The sequence below is a fragment of the Triturus cristatus genome, chromosome 12 (genome assembly GCF_964204655.1).
Source record: "Triturus cristatus chromosome 12, aTriCri1.1, whole genome shotgun sequence".
In the NCBI taxonomy this organism is placed as follows: Eukaryota; Metazoa; Chordata; class Amphibia; order Caudata; family Salamandridae; genus Triturus; species Triturus cristatus.
Genome location: NC_140595.1, coordinates 21,488,735 through 21,510,429, shown reverse-complemented (window position 1 = coordinate 21,510,429; position 21,695 = coordinate 21,488,735).

Sequence of the window (21,695 nt, the reverse complement as noted above, 5' to 3'; positions counted from 1 at the left end):
GCAGGATCCTTTCGAAACCATACACAAGGCATCCCTATAACATTTGTCTTGGAAAATGGCTTTCCTTGTGGCGATCACTTCGACCTGCAGGGTTAGTGAAACGCAAGCTCTCTCTTCTCATGAACCTTACACTGTCTTCCATTCGAACAAGGTAGTATCTGATAGAGACATCTGGCCGCAGATTCCTTAACTTAGAATATCCCCAGGCGTCAGACTGGATCCGGAAAACTTTTCCCCCAGTAGTACCTCTGCATGCTGGGGGGGGGGGGGGGCGGGGGCGGTGTCACCAGGCTCCGTTCTGACGTTGTCCACGGATGTGACGTGTATGGAGCCATGGGTGTTTCATGAGCTGAGAGAGAACCAGCATGCTGACGTCAGTTTTCTTCTTTTCCGCGGATCTGTAGAAGCGGTTACATCTGGCCTAATTTTGTTTTTAGGCCTTCTCAATGCCTTTTAGCGTCCGGCTACAGTGTACGATGCCTACAGGCTTCAAGGCGTGTGCGACCTGTACACTGCAGATATCGGCGATGGATCCACACGTGAGCGGTATGTGTTGCTTGGGAGAGCACCACGACTCGGGGGAGTGCGACGCCTGCCGGCAGCTGAAGCCGAAGTTCCTGTGGGAACTTCATATGAAGTTGTTGTCCTCCCAGATGTCCCGTTCAGAGTCCTCGCGCTGCAGGTCTCTCACTCGTGCTGCGGCGTCTGGTCAGGAAAGGTCACGGTGTCTTTCCTGTGGACGTCATTCACCTGCCACAGTTAAGTACAGATAGAAGTCACGAAGGTCGTCGACCTCACATAAACGTGACATCGCCCGCTGCTCCTGATCTCCACCGGGCACGTGCCCTGAGAAGTTGACCCCCCACCTACCATTTCCTGGGGCTGGGACGACTAGGACCCAGATGGAGGCCTATTATCTGGCCTTGCTGGCCATCTTTGGGTCACCCCATCTCCCTGGCGCGCCTTCGGGCCCCACAGAGGGGGTAGGGCAGGGGTCTTCAATCTGTGGGGCGCGACCCCCAGGGGGGGCGTGGAGTTGAGGAAAGGGGGTTGCGCTTTCCCATCGCACTTCTGCCTTGAACTGATTCATTCTGGAATCCAAAATGTTTACTCTTCGTTTTTTTTTCCGAACAGTGCACCTCAAGGAGCTCTCTGATTGGATGACATTGTCAAAGAATACAACGTCATTGACGACTGTCCTCCAATCAGAGAAACTGCAGGATGCAAATCAGGAAATGCGCCCGTGAACTGGGGCTATAAATATGCACTTCTGGAGTGTGGAAGGCTCTGGAGTGCTTCAATATTTGCTTGTTCCTGCTGCCTTGCACTCCTGCTCGCTTTCCTGGACCTCCCCGTTGCTGCTGTGTTGTAGCTGGTGTTCTCTTTGTGCTTCTTCCTCGTGGCTGCCTCTGCATTCCGATCTCCCGGCTGTTCCCTGGATTCCAAGGCGACGGAAGCTTCCAAAACTGGTGAGTAATCTGCCTCTTCCTCCACCTTCCTCTGCATCCCCCCCACCTTTAGGAGCCCTCTGTTTCTATGATAGGGAGAGTTGAACAAATGTAATAACAAATGTGATTTAAAGTTAGAAAAACATAAGGAATGTTCTGTTCCAGTTTTGTTAAATAGTTGAAAAAGAAAAGGTTCAAGAAAAGCGGTTTTGTGTTATTTTAAAAAGGAAGTCTTTACCGCTGCCTACAGTTGAAATGATCCGATTTCGGATGCATTTTAATCCATCTCTGTGGCAGCTAGGGCTGGAAGCGGGTTCCCTGTGTAGCTCTTGAGGCTTTGAGTTTGAAATTTAAAAGACCCCAAGTCCTAGGGCTAGAATCTGTGCACTGTACAAAGGTAGGTTACAAGGATATGATATTGTCATATGCAGAGGAGAAGGACATGTTATCAGCATGTCTTGACTTAAGAATTGTGTTGAGTCCCATCATTGCGCGTGTGTGTGTACACATGCCTAAAGTGGAGATTGTGTATTTTCTTTTTTTTTCTCAACAAAAGATTTCGCAAACTGCACAACTGCTGTATCAAGCTAAACCTAAAAAGGGGACAACAAATTATGGATGGCAGATAAGTGTGTGTATAACTCGAGTTGCAAACTGAAACCATATCAACCCAAAATTACTTTTACTTAGGTGCTGCTAACCACAGCCCCACATGAATAACATAGTCAATTTGAATATAATACCACTGTATTTTTTAATTGCCCTTGCTTTATTACTTGATGCTGTGTGGACTTTCTTGAATGCTTTGTCTAGGGATGGTATTTCGGGCCCCTGTGACTGAGCCTCTAGCAGTTTAGTTAACTGTACGAGACTTCTATTTCCTTATGGCCTTTCCCTAATGCTTCTTTTTATTGCATAATGGATATTTCCTTTTTTAACTATTTTATGTGTTTATAAAAATGCGTTTATGATATATTTTTGTCATGGCGATGATACTGTATTTCTAGCAGTGAAATGTGTAAAACATTAAAAGGGTTTTCGCTCCCAACAATATTTTTTATTAAACGCATTTGTTTATCACTAACGTTACCTCATGTGCATTTGAGTGCCTCCAAGGAACCAAAAATGCATTGAAATATATGTGCAAGACAAAGTAACAATATTGATTCTCAAAACAAAGACGGTATACATGTGGTCTTTAGGGTCTCATAGTTAAATGTAGTCTTTGAAATAGAATCTGAATAGTTGGGGTTTCTGGTTTGTCCTGAACCATAGCACTTGGTTCTCCGGCAGATTGTTCAAAAGTATAGCAACAAGACATGAAAAGATTTAGTTCAGTGTTTTTTAAACTTTTATTTTTTACCTTTTGTGATTTTTAGGATTAACCACAGTTTGCTTCTAGTAGATAGGTCCTCCAGTAGTCATACCGTTTTTCTTTCAACTAGCTGGTTAGGCCAAGGTGTAGGGCATTTTGGGTGACATAGGCCAGTCTGAAGTGAATTCTGCCATCTATGCTAGCTTTTTTCTTATGTTAAGTGTTCTGGGAACACCATATGTAATCATCCGTAAATGTTTCAAGAGAACTCCATTTCAGAAATTGAATTTTACTGCTCGTATAAGGCCTTGTCGGGAATTACTAATGTATGCAGCTCCCATGTCCCCAGACTGGATTTGACGTTCCATCAAAAGTGCTTACTCTATATCACTGATATCCCTTCGCTACCTCCTCATCTGTTGTGGCCAAAGAGAGTACAGCCTATTTCCCTCAAACTGCCCACAGGTCACAAACCCCTCGCGGAGTCACTGAGGCCAGAGCATTGGCAAAGCTAAGCTTGGACTGGATTCCTGGCGTTCTAGTACCACTCCTCCACTGCATCCCAGTCTCGTAGATCATGGCTGTATGTGGGTACGGTGGTGGGTGTGTTCACTCCTCCACAGACCTTTCCCAGTCTCTTAAATCATGGCTGTACGTGGGTACGGTGGCGGGTTATTTCTGCGGCTGTGGGGGCCTTCTCCTGCTACACACACGTTCACGCCCTTTAATGTGTCGACCTCCGAGCTGGGAAACCGGGTTCAAGTCTTGGCAGGGACGCTCAACATCCTGTGAATCTGGGTAAATCACTTCATCTCCTTGTGCCTAAGAAAAATGAATGTGTCAGTCTGTAACGTAACTGGTGTTGATGTAAAGTGCTATATAAAATTTCACACAAAAAATAGTTTATCCAGTATTGGGGTATCTTTCATAGATTCACATGCCTGAATCATTCCCCGTCGCCGAGGCGGGAGTCCCACGGTAAAAAACCAAAGCAGTGCCTAAGTAAATAATAGTAGTAGGCTAAAAGAGAGCCAGAGGCCTAAAACTTAGTAGTCTATCTACGTCATTATACGAAAAGAACTAAAAAACAGTTCTAGCCATCCGGTACTAGAACCCTCACAGCAGAGACAGTTCTCCTCAGATTTTCATTGCACGTTGTGTGGAAGGGAGTCTCCCTGAGTGCCTACTCAGTTTCTTCACCTTTTCTTCAGAATGTCTGACAAGAAAGCTCTGTTTAGACGCTGCAGGACCTGTGATAAGAAGAGGGTCCATGTGGACGACCAACATGAAGACTGTATATACTGTCTACATCCTAAGCATGTTGCTAAGAATTGTAGAATTTGCCGGATTTTCCCTGCTAAGACTTTAAGGGACAGGGAGGCAAGGTTGCTATTATGGCTAAAATCTTCCTCGGCTGAGGAAGATGACAGGGCCTCGACATCTAGCAAAAGGGCTAGATTGCTTGATAGCTCTTCCATGAAGGGAGAAAGCATCACAAGGCCTCTCATGAAACCTCTGACCATTCGCAGAGGTCTCAAATATTATCCTCTGGGTCATCGCTGTCTTCACACTGAGGTATCCAAAAGGCCTTCAGCGTCTAGAACCGTGAGTAAAGCCCAGGTTAAGACTCTAACACTGGATTCTTCACATACGGTTTCTGTGACTTCTGCTGCTCCTCTGTTGACGGCTACAGTCTCCACTACGTCTATTTTTTCACCTATTGTGTCTTCTAAGATATCTACTATCTCTAAACAGCCTGTTTTAAAGGACTCGTCGACGGAAAGTTAATTTTCTAAGTCTCCGTCGACGACCGTGCCGACGTCGAGCTCAACGACGAAAGTCCCGTAGACGACGAGCTCGTTGACGGTGAAGAGCTTATCAACGAAGACCCCGTCGACGACGAAAACCCTGTCGACGACGAAGAGCTTGTCGACGACTACGATCCCATCAACGACGAAGAGCCCGTCGACCACGACAATCCCGTCGACCACGACGATCCCGTCGACCACGACGATCCCGTCGACGGCCCAGTCGGCGACCAGCCCGTGGACTAAGTATTCATTGATGACCATCCCGTCGACGACGAAGAGCCCGTCGACGAGAAGTTTACTAAAGGCGATTCCACCAGTTTCTCAGACTACGCCTATCTCTTACACTCATTTTCAATTAAAGACTTTTCATAAGCAAGATTACAGCAACATATCTCCTTTACTGCCATCTCATATCCTAGAATCTTATGCGGAGGATGAGGACCCCTCGGAACTTCATATAAAATGCCAAGATGAGGAAGAGGATTACCAGGAGCATGTTTACCAGGAAGGCCTTTCTACACCATATTACAGACATCCCAGAAGGGATTGGGATCATAGGGGAACAAGTCCTCTCCATCCTACGCTTATACAGGATCTCCAGGACATGCTGGCGAATTACCGCCAACGATTTCCTCCACAACAGGCTGTTTCTGATTTACAACCTTTGCCTGCTGAAGAGATGTACTCACTACCGCAGATGGACATACCGAGTTCACCACCTCATCCTACTGGTTCTGGCCCAGAATCACACCATGATACCATTTCCTCTGATGAGGAAGAGATCGAAGAGGGTGAAGTGCCTGATAAAGACACAAGTCTGGATCCTTGGGATGACTATATTATACCACTGCCTTCTCCACCCATTCCTCAACCTTTGGATTCACCTCCTGAGGATATCGGCGGCATTCACAACCTGATGCAACGTGCCGCAACCAGATTTCAATTACCACTCACAGTGGAACATACGAATTGCTTTCACCATGGCTTTAAAGAGGAGCACAGAAAAATCACCAGAGCGATCCCTATCATTGATTATATCTGGAATGAGGGAATTAACATTATGAAAACACCTGCTTCCTTTCCAGCTGTCTTCCCTCGTATTGACAAAAAATACCATGCTCCTCCGGAAACGCCATCTTGTCTAATCGGTCATCCCCCGACCAGATTCCGTCATATCGCAAGCTGCTCAACAAAGGTCCAAAAATCCAGCTATGCCGATATCGACGCCGCAGGATAAGGAAGGACGGAGATTAGATCTTATTGGTAAAAAGTTCTCCACTGTGGCGGCAACCTCTATTAAAGCAGCAAACTCTTTGGCCATACTCGGTCGTTATGACCGCCAGATGTGGTCAGAGTTGTCGGAATTTATAGACCTCATTCCTGATGAACGTAAACAGGATGCAAGGAAGATACTTTTGGAGGGAGAACGAGCTGTATCAGAGATCATAGACTGCGCTCTGAACAGTGCTAATACCAACTTTAGGCAACTTGCTGATGCTGCAGTACTTACGCGCCAAGGATGGCTTAAAGCAACATCTTTTAGGCCAGAGGTACAAGCAAAAATTATAGACATGGCCTATGATGATGGGAGTCCTTATTTGGGAAACACATAGATGAGGCCCTCCTAGCGATTAAGACAGATACCGCTAAATCATTGGCTGCTCTCCAATATAAACGTGGATCTTTCCGTGGTGCATGTGACCGTGGCTTTGCATCAAGAGGAGGTTATCAGAATCAGTCTAACAGGCAATATCAATCACAATATAGACAGCCTTATGGGCAATCATCTTATGGGCGATCATCTTACAGGCAATCCTCCTCGAGTTGTTTCTCTAGCCAGGGCGGACGAAAGCGATCGAACAATCAGGGTCGCGATGCCAACAGAAAACAATGATTTTTGCAGGACGCCAATCATCCCTCCTTCCCTCCCCGTGGGCGCAAAGATTTCAACTTTGGCACACAAGTGGGAACAGATCACCTCGGATCGTTGGGTCCTCGACCTAGTCAGAAACGGTCACACCCTGGAATTCTTAAAACGACCACCTACTACCCCGCCCAAGGGTCCCCCTTCCCCTCGTCTTCACTTACTGTTCAAAGAAGCCTTAAAAATGCTCCACAAGAACGCAAAAGAGAAGGTTCCATCGTCTCAAAAGGGAACCGGGTTCTTTTCTTGATTTTTTCCTCATCAAGAAAAAGTCAGGAGAGTGGCGCCCGATTCTGGACCTCCGCAAACAACAAATTTCTGAAGAAACAAAGTTTCCGGATGGTTACGCTGGCCGAAGTTTTGAGCTGCCTCAACAAAGGGGATTTAATGGCTTCTCTGGATCTGGAGGACGCGTACTTTCACATCCCTATACATCCCAAGCATCACAAATACCTACGATTCACAGTGGCTGGCGTCCACTATCAGTTCAAAGTCCTTCTGTTTGGACTGAAATCGGCACCAAGGATCTTCACGAAGTGTCTTGCACCAGTAGCAGCGACTCTAAGATCCCGGGGAATACAAGTATTTCCTTATTTAGTAGACTGGTTGCTCAAAGGTCCTTCGAAGCAGGCAGCCGAAGAGGCAGTCTCAGCATGCCTATGTCTATTTTCAAACCTAGGTCTCTCTCTCAACGAAAGCAAATCTCAACTGCGTCCTCTTCAGTTGATTCATTTTTTGGGAGCGATGCTAGACACCATACAGTGCAAAGCATTCTTGTCAAAGGACCGTCAGCTTCGTCTAAAATAAATTGGCAATATCAATCGCAAAAAGAAAGTCAGTTTCTGTCCGGATGTTCGCGGCTCTTCTGGGGATGTGTTAATCTGCAATAAACCTTGTACAGTTAGCACGGCTCAGAATGAGACCTCTGCAAGAGGAATTACATCTACAATGGCAACAAGCTGTAGGGTCGTTCGACGACTCCATCATGATAACACCGCGCATGATAGACTCTCTGCATTGGTGGTCTCAGACGAAAAACTTGACTCCGAGCCTTTCTTTTCTGCCAACTCCTCCAGAATTCGTTATAACAACAGACGCTTCCATGGAGGGATGGGGAGGCCATCTCCAAGGCTTGCAGATCCAGGGAAGATGGTCCCAAGAATACCGTCAACAACATATCAACAGATTGGAGCTTCGCACTGTAGGAAGGTGGATATCTGACTATGGTTACCCCCAACTTTTTGCCTAGTGTCTAGCTGGTTTTTCGACTTAGTTGGCCTGAGATCCTGCCATTCAGGGTCTCGGGCTGTCTGCTCTCTCTTTAAAATGGACTCCATGTACCCTAGGTACATTCCCAATTGGTAAGGATCACCTTATTGGACCCTGTACAGTGTACCCTAGGTACCCAGGGCATAGGTGTACCCTAGGCCTCCCAGGGGCTGCAGCATGTATTATGCCACCCCTGGTCTGGCCTTCCAATCAGACACAACTGGCTGATCACTCAGCTGGGGCAAGGTCGTGTAATCACCCCTTGCTTAGATATAGTATGCCTATATCTACCCTTATATATAGACACATGTGTACCTATCAGTCACTCCTATGGCAGGCCTTAACAATCCTGGAGGCAGAGTGCTTGGTAACATGTGAGATGGTGCTCTAGCATGAGCTGAGCCTGTCTGCAGCTTTCGGAATCATGTCCTTATAGCTGTTCTATGATATAGCCTACCATATACTCTTAAAGTGCCTTATAATCTTAAACGGTTATGGTAACTATGGTTTGGCTTTATCAAAACATGTTGTGTAAGGTGTCTAACACTTTGGAATAATACCCCCATACCATTTCTGGTGATGAGGATATTATTCCTCCCTTCTAGAGGGAGAGACATGTTAAAATCCTACTTTGCTGTTTAACTCTAACCAAAGCCTCAGCATCACAAAATGGATGCTGCTGCCACAGACACAAGTCTGACCTCCTGCTGCTGGGAGTGATCCCGGCAAGGGAGGCTTGGACAATAGGTTTCCTGCTTGGGGAGGTGCTAGCACCTCCCCAGACAGACTTTAGTGTATTGGGGCAGGGAGGGCTGAAAGGAATGAGACATGCCTGGGGCACACAAGGTGTCCCATGCATAGTCCAGTTCAAACCGGTGCTGGGGCACACCAGCCCCAGTCCTGACGCGAAACTGGACAAAGGGAAGGGGGTGTAACCACCCCCCTCCCAGGTCCCACCCATAAGGCGTGACCTAGCAGGTAACCCAGCCCCCCAGATTAGTATAAGAGTGGTAGCTGGGCCCCAGGAGATTAGATTATCCTGAACCTGCAACTTGAACAGAAACTCTGGACCTTCGACGAAAGAAGAAGACTGAAGAATCTCCCTTGTGGCCAAGGAGTGGCTACCCTGTGCAAACAGGCACCATCAAGAGACTACCCTTTGCTTTGCTGAAGTTCTACGAGGGACCGACTGCAGAGCCCGACCAGAGCCTTGACTTCCAGACTTCTCCGACCCTGATCCACATCCACAGCCGAGCTGAGATCCGTGGAGGCGACGAGAGACGTGGGACCGGCTACCTGGGAAAAGTGGCTAGTATCTTCCAGCGCAGCTTCTGAGGCACCCTCGAAGTTGTGCACCGGGGATTGAGAAGCCCCAACCCCAAGCACCATCTGCACCGAAGATCAGCCCCCCACACTCCACGAGTCCTGCGTGGGGCCCTTCTGCATTTTCCTGCTTACCGCGTCTGTCCGGTTGCTTGCCCGTTGGCTAGTGGCCTTTGTGACGACCATCCAGAAATCTTCACTGCTGGTTTGGCTCCTCCAGACTGGCTCCCGCTTCCTTGCAAAAGAGAAGCGCCCCAGAACTTCCTGGTCTGCACCAGAAGCAAGTCCTCCGTTCTTCGTGGGTTCCGCTTGCCAAGGCTTGGTGAGTCCTAGTTCAACTTCGATGCCGCCGACAGCAAGAGCCTTCGTGGGACAGCTCACGTCCTAGTCGTCCTCGACGTTTCCTGGTCCTCGTGGCTGCAGCGACAAGCTTCACCTTCACCTGCAATCTTCACGACATCGCCTGGTTCGTTCCTGGTTCCACGTGGTCGCTGGCTAGTGACCTTGACTCTGTCCCTTCTGCTTGCAGGTCTCCTCTCTTCTTGATCCCAGCCTTGGGATCCACCGGACACTCTTTACTGACTGCCTGTCAGCAACTTTCCTTCAGGCATCCATAGAAGTCCACGACGAAACCCGACGCAAGTTCACACCTATGCACCCGCAGCCTGTGGGCTAGGTAACTTGGGTACTTCGGTGCTCACAAGGGTAGTGACTATCCTAGGGTCTAGTTTCTGAGTCTCGACTCTCTAGCTGCTTCAGAAGTGTCCTTAAACTGTTAATTGCTAACAACTACTATTTCTATCGACTTTTACGCATTACGCGTGAGTGTTTCCACTCTGCACCTGAATCCCGTGGGCCTCCCACTTCCTAACTGTTGCTAGTGTAGTGTAGCCCCAGCGATTCCCTAGGCCTAGGCCTATTCTATTTCCGTGACAGTGGTCCTTATACCACTTCTTTAGTATATGGTTTGCGTGGCCCCTAGGGCCTAACTGTATTACTTACCTGTGTGACTTAATGTATGCTTAAATAAGACTGTGTTGTAGTTACCTCTAATCTCATAATGAGTGCTGAGGGTTTGACTAGAATAACTACACTTTATTTTATATATATATCTGTTGTGGTGTCCTTTCATTTGGTATTCAAGGGATTATATATGGTATCACAGCTGGCTTCACATGCCATTCAGAGTTTAGCCTAAGACTGCTCTTGTCCATGCTACCACTAGGATAGCTGGTCTATAAGGTTGACTTGACAACCAATCACCATAAGGGTTGTTTGGACTGATATAAGGTGTACACTAGAACTAGTGACATCATACATCAGGCCAACTTCTCACACGCACCATCTTTCTCTCTCAGCAAGCATTTCTCCCGAGGATTGCGGGTGCTTCAGTGCTGGTTCGAAACGACAATACGACCAGCATGTATTACATCAACAAGCAGGGGGGAACGAGGTCGCTGTCTCTTTCGCAGGAGGCTCAGGAGCTGTGGGAGTGGGTTACAACACACAAGATAACCCTAAGAGCAGAGCACGTCAAAGGCCATCACAACACTTTGGCTGACAACCTAAGCAGGTCTCTTGCGGGCTGTCACGAATGGGAATCAGAGCAGAAGCAAGTGAACAAAATTTTCCAAGTTTGGGGCAAACCAGCACTGGATTTGTTTGTGACAAGAGAAAACAAGAAATGCCGGTATTACGCCAGCAGATTCCCTCAACAGGGATCAAGAGGAAATGCCCTGTCCATGAGATGGTCAGGGCTTTGTGCATACGCTTTTCCCCCAATACCATTGATTCTGAAAGTGCTCCGCAAAATGAAGATGGAGGGTTGCCGTCTCATCCTGATTGCACCCCGTTGGCCAAGACAATATTGGTTCCAGGAGTTGCTTCTTCTATCTCAGGACAACCCTATCTGTCTAGTACCAACACTCACGATGTTGACAAGGGAGAGGGATCAAATACTTCATCCAGATCCACAGTCGCTGCGCTTGCACGCATGCTCCGGATTTCTTAGAATTCAAAGATCTAAACATTTCCCAGGTATAAATCACGTGCTCCGAGTACATTAAAAACTTATCGCTTAAAATGGAAGCGGTTTTGTCATTGGTGTGAGGGGAATGATGTCCACCCTCTACAAGCTCCTGTAGAACAAATTATTCTTTATTTGTTATCCTTGGCCAAATCTGGGCTTGTTTTTTCATCAATAAAAGTTCATCTTGCTGCTCTTTCAAGATTCAGGAAGAGTTCTAATAAACCTTCGCTCTGTTCCTCTTCACTAATAAAGCAATTTATGAAAGGGCTCTTTCGAGTTTTTCCTCCAATACGTGCACCTTCTCCAGAGTGGGAGTTAAACACGGTATTAGCTCAATTAATGAGAAGACCGTTTGAACCTATCCACAAGGTTGAGCTTAAATTTCTAACATGGAAGGTTGCTATTCTACTAGCTCTTACATCTGCTCAAAGGGTTAGCGAAATCCAAGCTTTCACCATCTCAGAACCCTTGTTGCATTTCTCTAAGGATTATGTAACTCGGGACGAATCTCAAATTCATCCCTAAAGTACCGTCTCGATTTCACTTAAATGAGCCAGTGAAACTGAAAGTTTTCTTTCCAGATCCAGCCACTCCAGCTGAGCGAGCATTACATTCACTCGATGTAAAACGTTGTCTAAATTTTTACTTGCAAAAGTCTAAGGACATCAGGCGGTCCAATCGATTGCTAATAGCCTATGGCCAAGCTACACTTGGAACTGTTGTAACTAAGGCGACTATAGCCAGATGGCTGGCTTCTACAATTAATTTCTGTCATGACAAAGCCAATAAACCTTTACAAAGAAAAGTCAGGGCGCATTCTACCACAACTATGGCAGCTTCTACTGCATTATTCGCTGGAGTAACTTTGGAAAACATTTGTCGTGCTGCGACATGGAAGAATGTCCACACGTTCACGAAGCACTACTGTCTGCAATCTGCTCTGCAGGAAGATACAGCTGTAGGACAAGCCGTACTTCAACAACTTTTAAACTAAGTTTAGATTTATGTTTTAATTATAATGCAATATTTCATGTTATATATATATATATATATATATATATATATATATATTCAATGTATGTTTTGGACTTTATGCTTTTCTTCATATATTTTAAGTTTGTCTTTTCATACATACTGTTTTTAACCTGCATTCTGTTGGTTTGACAGCATTATTAGCTTGTTAATATTCTAGCCTCTCTGGATGTGTTTTGGAAATTTTTGAATCCTGTCTCCCACCATCCGCAAACGACACTGTTTGGCTTACTGCTTGCTATTCTGATTCAGGCATGTGAATCTATGAAAGATACCCAATACTGGATAAGAAAACAAGTTACTTACCTGTAACTACAGTTATCCAGTATTGGTATCTTTCATAGATTCACATGCACCCACCCTCCTCCCCGGCGAGACAGTTATTTTATTGGGATCCCTATTTCCCACTTGTGCTAAGAAAATCTGAGGAGAACTGTCTCTGCTGTGAGGGTTCTAGAGGGTGCTAGTACCTGATTGGCTAGAACTGTTTTTTAGTTTGTTTCGTATAATGACGTAGATAGGCTACTAAGTTTTAGTCCTCTGGCTCTCTTTTAGCCTACTACTATTATTTACTTAGGCACTGATTTTGTATTTTACTGTGGGACTCCCACCTCGGCGACGGGGAATGATTCAGGCATGTGAATCTATGAAAGATACCAATACTGGATAACTGTAGTTACAGGTAAGTAACTTGTTTTCATATGCAACATCCTTAACTCTAATCGTGCAGCCTTCGCGTAAGGGACACTGGATGTAATGAGCTGAGCGCTAGCCATTTTGCCTAAGATAAAGTTCCATCAGCATGGTGTTCACTTATTAGGCAGGAACATGGGCAGCAGACAGGAGACCAAAATAGCACCAGTGAGAGTGAAGTAGGCCCTCTAATTAAAGCACAGCGATTTGCAACATTTCAGCGCCATCTCTGTGGACCCACTGATGGCGGATGGACTTCTCCTGCAGTACCCCTCGTGGGCTTGGACAGGGGATTCCTCCCTGAACCATTCATAGCACAGATTAAGTTCTGCTAGTCTCCCTGAGAGGTGTGTGTGGCATTGTGAATAATACCAGATTTAGCAGCTGCCTGGACATTGCTCTTTATCTTTACATGAGTAGAGATTTTAATACATATTATTGATGTACATGTAGAAGGCTGACCAGCAATGAGACTGCGGAACAGCCCTTTGGTAGATGGGCAAATGACAGTCAGAACTTGCGGATGTGTCTTAAGGTGTTCTGTGTTTTCCTCCATTGATATTTAATTTTCCTGTGGGTGACCTTCGTGCCTCTCTGTTTCGTAATACACCTGAGAGCAATGTAGGTTTGATCTCTGGTTCATGATTCTTGGGCACTAGCAGTGACTTTTTGTGATTAGATTAGATATGATTTTCTATCTCAGTTAACTAGGTTTCACTGCAACAGGTCCAGCTCCATAGGACAGACACCCTTCAGTAGACACAGCCTTCTCTAATTTAGCCATGACCAACTGGCCTCTCCTCTACACGTGGCGCAGGCAGGACCGCTGCCATGTGTTTGACCAATGTCCCCAAACCCATCAGTCACCTGACCCCTGAAGGGGTGGTGGGAAGGGTTGGTGCACAGCTGCACTACAGAAACGAGCAGGACTCCACTCCGCATAAGAAACGCGAAGACCCACTTTAACTGACAGAGATGAGAGGGATGGATGGATGGGAGGGGGTGGGTGGAAACTGTTTAACGCTGCACAAACCTCCAGAGTTTTAAGGGACCCCCTACTTCTCCGGCCAGGACCAGGTGAGCTTCTAATGTGGCTACAAGTATTCCTGCAGAGTGGAAGGTCCTTTCAAAGGTTGACTTTGCATCTTTCTGTTTTTCATTGCTGTATTTTGTTTATAAACTGGTACTAAAGAGGTGAAACCATTGGCCAGGGTTAGTGTGTAGAAAATTCAAAATAATGAAGCAGTAGTATCCCAAAATATGCGCATCACATAGTATTATTTACATTTTCTTACCACACAAATTAGTTGACCCTGCTGCCTAATTTGGTCCTCCCTTGCCTCATAATTGTAGTAGCCCTTCCTATAGGGCAATCTGGCAGTGCCCAAAGGGGTGGCCAGTCAGGTCAGTGTATGTGCTTGGTTTTGCTGCTTGCTGTCCTGTTTTACAGTCTGGTGGGCTGTTTTTACTCTTAATATCTGAAAGAAACACGTTAGTTAGATTCCTCACCTTAGAATATCCCCAGGCGTCAGGCTGGATACGGAAAGATTTTTAAAGCAATACCCTTTGCGCGTCGCTAGGCGTCGTCTGCGGCTCCGCGTCCGTCGTTGGCGTCGTGCGCCGGAATGATGTTGTCGGAGTAATTAGACGCCGCCCTCGCGCGCTGACGTCAGTTCTTCTTTTTTCCGTGCCAGACAGCGCCGATCCGGGAAGAGCTTACCCCTTAGTCAATTTTTTACTAAACTTTTTGACTCTTTTTGGTCTTCTGTTGACTCGACTCTGGTGCCGGTAGGATGCCTGGGTTTAAAGCCTGTGACTCCTGTCATCGACTGATGTCGGTGACGGACCACCATTGCCGGTGCCTTTACTGCCTGGGGGCCGACCACGACGCGGAGTCGTGCCCCGATTGTCAGGCCTTGACCTCGAAGGCTAGGCGGGAGTGGTCCCGTAAGCTTCTCGAGCTTCGGCACTCGGCTCCACGCCGCTCACGGTCCCGGTCCAGGAAGAGGTCCAAGGACCGGTCGCGGAGCCGCAGTCACCATCATCGCTCGTCGGGCTCGAAGTCTTCGGGTAAGTCGAAGCGATCAAAGAAGTCCAAGAGGCGACACCGCTCTTCGGACTCCCCTCGCCAGTCGCGCGACTCGGCCGAGGGTCAGGGTGGTCCCACCCCCGCGGCTCCGTCGGAGCCGCAGGAGCCACGTCCGTCTCCATACCCGCCGGTCCCTGGGACTGACACGACTCCGGCGGAGGTCAGTGCCTTCCTCTCAGCCATGAGGGGCTTGGCTCCGCCGTCGACACCTGCCGGCGCGCCTTCGGGCCCCGCGGGCTCGACTGGGCGACCTCGCGTGCCGGCGGCTCAGGCCCTGGCGCCGTCGACGACTTTGGTCCCGACGCCGCAGGTCCCCAAGGGATCCAGGCCTGGATCTCTGCTGGCGCCGGTCGACCTCACGACGCCTCCTCCGCCGCGCCGACACCGGTTTCACCTCCGGCTCCGTCTCCGGACGACGACGTTCCCCGGTTTAGACCCTGTCCGGACCAGGCGCGGCGCCGCACCCGACGCTGCACCCGACGCCGATAGATAAGCGTTTCATCTACCGCCCGGCTTCGATCATTCCTCCTGTTTATCAGGAATCGGATGATGGGGGCGACTGGGAGGGATCTGAGGACCCTATGGCCATCCAGGGCCAACTTTCACAGGACTTGGCAGACAAACTGGGGGATGCCAATGGTCTGGACACTTCACCGGACGCTGGTTTCATCTCTCCTCCGACTGTGGCCTCGGAGGAAGGTGCAGCTTTCTCAGTGGTGCTGCGCAAGGCGGCCGAAGCCCTGGGGCTCGAGTTGCCTGCTGTGGCCGTGAGGACTAATATCCTCACAGAGGTGCTTCAACCGTCAGCAAGCTCCACAGAGCCTCTGCTGCAGTTCAATGAGGCCCTCATCGACGTTCTGCAGGGCACTTGGTCCAAGCCCTCCACCGTTCCTCCTGTGGATCGGACCGTGGCCCGGCGCCACCGCCCTGCTCCGGCCGGACCGTTTCCTGTCCCAACACCCCACCCCGAGAACCTGGTTATCCAGGCCTCCACTGTGAGAAGTTGGCCTGATGTATGATGTCACTAGTTCTAATGTACACCTTATATCAGTCCAAACAACCCTTATGGTGATTGGTTGTAAAGTCAACCTTATAGACCAGCTATCCTAGGTAGCATGGACAAGAGCAGTCTTAGGCTAAACTCTGAATGGCATGTGAAGCCAGCTGTGATACCATATATAATCCCTTGAATACCAAATGAAAGGACACCACAACAGATATATATATAAAATAAAGTGTATTTATTCTAGTCAAACCCTCAGCACTCTTTATGAGATTCGAGGTAAGTACAACACAGTCTTATTTAAGCATACATTAAGTCACACAGGTAAGTAATACAGTTAGGCCCTAGGGGCCACGCAAACCATATACTAAAGAAGTGGTATAAGGACCACTGTCACGGAAATAGAATAGGCCTAGGCCTAGGGAATCGCTGGGGCTACACTACACTACCAACAGTTAGGAAGTGGGAGGCCCACGGGATTCAGGTGCAGAGTGGAAACACTCATGCGTAATGCGTAAAAGTCAATAGAATCACTAGCAGTTAGAAATAAGCAGTTTTAGGACACTTCTGGTATAGCTAGAAAGTCGAGACTCGGAAACTAGACCCTAGGATAGTCAATACCCTTGTGAGCACCGAAGTACCCAAGTTACCTAGCCCACGGGCTGCGGGTGCATAGGTGTGAACTTGCGTCGGGTTTCGTCGTGGACTTCTATGGATGCCTGAAGGAAAGTTGCTGACAGGCAGTCAGTGAAGAGTGTCCGGTGGATCCCAAGGCTGGGATCAAGAAGAGAGGATACCCGCAAGCAGAAGGGACAGAGTCTGGGTCACTAGCCAGTGACCACGTGGAACCAGGCGATGTCGTGAAGATTGCAGGTGAAGAGGTGAAGCTTGTCGCAGCAGCCACGGGTACCAGGAGACGTCGAGGACGACCAGGACCAGGAGGCGAGCTGTCCCACGAAGGCTCTTGCTGTCGGCGGCGTTGAAGTCGAACTAGAACTCACCAAGCCTTGGCAAGCGGAACCCACGAAGAATGGAGGACTTGCTTCTGGTGCAGACCAGGAAGGTCTGGGGTGCTTCTCTTTTGCAGAGGAGCGGGAGCCAGTCTGGAGGAGCCAAACCAGCAGTGAAGATTCAAAGGTGTGTCGTCGCAAAGGCCGCTAACCAACAGGCAAGCAACTGGACAGACGCGGCAAGCAGGAAAATGCAGAAGGGCCCCACGCAGGACTCGTGGAGTGTGGGGGGCTGATCTTTGGTGCAGATGGTGCTTGGGGTTGGGGCTTCTCAATCCCCGGTGCACAACTTCGAGGGTACCTCAGAAGCTGCGCTGGAAGATACTCGCCACTTTTCCCAGGTAGCCGGTCCCACGTCTCTCGTCGCCTCCACGGATCTCAGCTCGGCTGTGGATGTGGATCAGGGTCGGAGAAGTCTGGAAGTCCAGGCTCTGGTCGGGCTCTGCAGTCGGTCCCTCGTAGAACTTCAGCAAAGCAAATGGTAAGTCTCTTGATGGTGCCTGTTTGCACAGGGTAGCCACTCCTTGGCCACAAGGGATATTCTTCAGTCTTCTTCTTTCGTCGAATGTCGAAGGTCCAGAGTTTCTGTTCAAGTTGCAGGTTCAGGATAATCTAATCTCCTGGGGCCCAGCTACCACACTTGTACTAATCTGGGGGGCTGGGTTGCCTGCTAGGTCACGCCTTATGGGTGGGACCTGGGAGGGGGTGGTTACACCCCCTTCCCTTTGTCCAGTTTCGCGCCAGGACTGGGGCTGGAGTGCCCCAGCACCGGTTTGAACTGGACTATGCATGGGACACCTTGTGTGCCCCAGGCAGTGTCTCGTTTCTTTCATCCCTCCCTGCCCCAATACACTAAGGCCTGTCTGGGGTGGTTCTCGCACCTCCCAAGGCAGGAAACCTATTGTCCAAGCCTCCCGTGCCGGGATCACTCCCAGCAGCAGGAGGTCAGACTTGTGTCGTGGCAGCAGCATCCTTTTGTGATGCTGGGGCTCTGGTTAACTTTTAAACTGGTAAGTAGGTTTCAACATGTCTTCTCTCTCTAGAAGGGAGGGATAATATCCTCATCACCAGAAATGGTATGGGGGTATTATTCCAAACCATAGTTACCATAACCGTTTAAGATTATAAGGCACTTTAAGAGTATATGGTAGGCTATATCTTAGAACAGCTATAAGGACATGGTTCCGAACACTGCAGACAGGCTCAGCTCATGCTAGAGCACCATCTCACATGTTACCAAGCACTCTACCTCCAGGATTGTTAAGGCCTGCTATAGGAGTGGCTGATAGGTACACATGTGTCTATATATAAGGTAGGTATAGGAATACTACACCTAAGCAAGGGGTGAGTACACGACCTTGCCCCAGCTGAGTGATCAGCCAGTTGTGTCATAATGGAACGCTAGGCCAGGGGTGGCATAATACATGCTGCAGCCCTGGTAGGCCTAGGGTACACCTATGCCCTGGGTACCTAAGGTACTCTGTACAGGGGCCAATAAGGTGACCCTATCCAAATGGGTTATGCACCTAAAGTGCATAGTATTAATTTAGAGAGAGAACAGCAGGGCTGTGGGTCTGATTAGCAGGCCCACAGCCACATCTAAGTCGAAAACCAGTAAAGCAAAAGCAAAAAGTGGGGGTGAACATAGAAAGCAGACCCTACTCTCCTACACAACCCCCCCCCCTCCAAACTTGGGGACATTAAACTAACCTTGACCAGTTGAGTCTTCATGTTCTAAGTGGAAATATCTGGAGAGTCCATCTGCATTGGCATGGTCAGTCCCAGGTCTATGTTCCACTGTGAAGTCCATCCCCTGTAGGGAAATGGACCACCTAAGAAGTTTGGGATTTTCACCCTTCATCTGATTTAGCCACAAGAGGGGCTTATGGTCTGTCTGAATCTTGAAGTGAGTGCCAAACAAGTATGGCCTCAGCTTCTTCAGCGCCCAAACCACAGCAAAGGCCTCCCTCTCAATAGCTGACCAACGTTTCTCTCTAGGGGTCAGCCTTATACTTATAAAAGCAATGGGCTGGTCTTGACCATCTATATTAAGTTGTGAAAGAACAGCTCCCACACCCAACTCAGAAGCATCTGTCTGGACAATGAACTCTTTGGAGTAGTCTGGACTTTTCAGAATAGGTGCACTGCACATGGCCTGCTTCAGGTCATCAAATGCTTTTTGACATCTTACTGTCCACTGAACTTTCTTTGGCATTTTCTTGGAGGTCAAGTCATTAAGTGGTGTCACAATGGACCCATAGTTCTTAACAAACTTTCTGTAGTACCCAGTCAGGCCCAAGAAAGCTCTGACCTGAGTCTGGGTAGTTGGAGGAGTCCAGTCCTTTATGGTCTGGATCTTGCTCTCCAGTGGTTGAACCTGACCCCCACCAACTAGGTGGCCCAGGTACACAACCTTGCTCTGCCCTATCTGGCACTTAGTGGCCTTGATAGTGAGGCCTGCCTTTTGCAGGGCCTCTAAAACATTCCTCAGGTGGACCAGGTGATCCTCCCAGGTGGAGCTAAAGACGGCAATATCAACAAGATAAGCTGCACAGTAGTCATCCAACCCAGTAAGGACTTGATTCACCAACCTTTGGAAAGTGGCAGGTGCATTCTTCAAACCAAAGGGCATTACCACAAATTGATAATGTCCTCCTGGGGTCGAGAAAGCAGTTTTGGCCTTTGCATTCTCAGCTAGTCTGATTTGCCAGTAGCCTGCTGTCAGGTCAAATGTGCTCAAAAACTTAGCAGCTGCCAGTCTGTCAATGAGCTCATCTGCCCTAGGTATTGGGTGGGCATCTGTCCTAGTGACAGCATTGAGACCTCTGTAATCCACGCAAAACCTCATCTCTCTCTTACCATCTTGGGTGTGAGGTTTTGGCACAAGGACTACAGGACTAGCCCAAGGGCTCTCTGAAGGTTCAATGACTCCCAGCTCCAACATCTTTTGTACCTCAACTTTTATGCAGTCCCTGACATGGTCAGGTTGCCTGTAGATTTTACTCTTCACAGGCAGACTGTCACCAGTGTCCACCTCATGGGCGCACCAGTTTGTCTGACTTGGGGTCAGTGAGAACATATGTCTGTAGGATTGCAGAACTTGTCTGCAGTCCTGTTGCTGATGGACAGTGAGGCTGTCAGAAAAGACCACACCATCAACTGAGCCATCATCAGGGTTCTGAGTCAACAGGTCTGGGAGAGGGTCACTCTCTTCCTCCTGCCCCTCATCTGTAGCCATGAGTAAGCCCATGTCTGCCCCGTCAACATATGCCTTCAATCTGTTGACATGAAGCACCCTGTGGGGGCTTCTGGGAGTCCCAAGGTCCACCAAGTAGGTGACTTCTCCCTTTTTCTCAACAATAGTGTGGGGTCCAGAGCATTTGTCTTGGAGTGCTGCTGGGGCCACTGGCTCCAACACCCACACTTTCTGCCCTGGCTGGTAAACAGTCGGCACAGCCTTTTGGTCAGGCCAAGCTTTTTGGAGTTCTTGGCTTGCCTCAAGGTTTTTAGAAGCCTTCTTCATATACTCTGCCATCCTGGAGCGGAGACCAAGTACATAATCCACTATATCAAGTTTGGGTTGTCTGAGAGGTCTCTCCCATCTTTCCCTTACTAAACATAGGGGTCCTATTACAGGATGCCCAAACAAAAGCTCAAAAGGGCTGTAGCCAACCCCCTTTTGTGGGACCTCTCTGTAAGCAAACAGAAGGCAGGGTAAAAGGATGTCCCATCTTCGCCTAAGCTTGTCTGGTAAACCTTTTATCATTCCCTTTAGGGTCTTGTTGAATCTCTCCACAAGCCCATTGCACTATGGGTGATAGGGTGTGGTGAACGTGTAGTTCACACCACACTCCTTCCACATTGCAGTCAAATATCCTGATATGAAGTCGGCACCTCTGTCAGAAATGACCTCCTTTGGAAAGCCCACTCTGGAGAATACTCCAAGTAGGGCCCTTGCCACAACAGGAGCTGTTGTGGTCCTCAGGGGAATAGCTACTGGATACCTGGTGGCATGGTCCACTATCACCAGTATGAATCTGTGCCCAGATGCTGTTTGTGGGTCCATTGGTCCTACAATATCTATGCCCACTCTCTCAAAGGGAACCCCCACCACAGGTAGTGGTATGAGGGGGGCCTTTGTGGTGCCATCTGATTTGCCACTGGCTTGGCAGGTGACACAGGAGCGACAAAACTCCTTGGTATCTTCTGACATATGAGGCCAGTGAAAGTGAGGGACAAGCCTGTCCCAAGTCTTGTTCTGGCCTAAGTGTCCTGCAAGGGGAATATCATGGGCCAAGGTAAGAAGGAAGCCTCTGAACTTCAGTGGTATGACCAACCTCCTGGACGCACCAGGCTTGGGGTCTCTAGCCTCTGAATACAGCAGCCCTTCATCCCAATACACTCTATGGGTACCTTGAGCATTCCCTGCAGCCTCAGCAGCAGCCTGCGCTCTGAGGGGTTCAAGAGAGGGGCAGTCTAATTGTGCCTGCCTCAGATCTGCCCTTGAAGGTCCCCCTGTCCCAAGAAACTCAACCTGATCAGGTTCAAGTTCTTCTAGGACAGTTCCTTCAGGGCTCTCAGAATCATCCTCTTGTGAGGGCTGATCCAGTACCTGAGGCAGGGGGGAAGGCACAGCCTTTACCCTACTGCTCTTTCTCTTGGGTTGTGACTGGTCCATAGTTCCAGGATCCAGCCCTTGTTCAGTGGTGCACTTTTTGGCCGGTGACCTGGTCACAGCAAGGACATGTG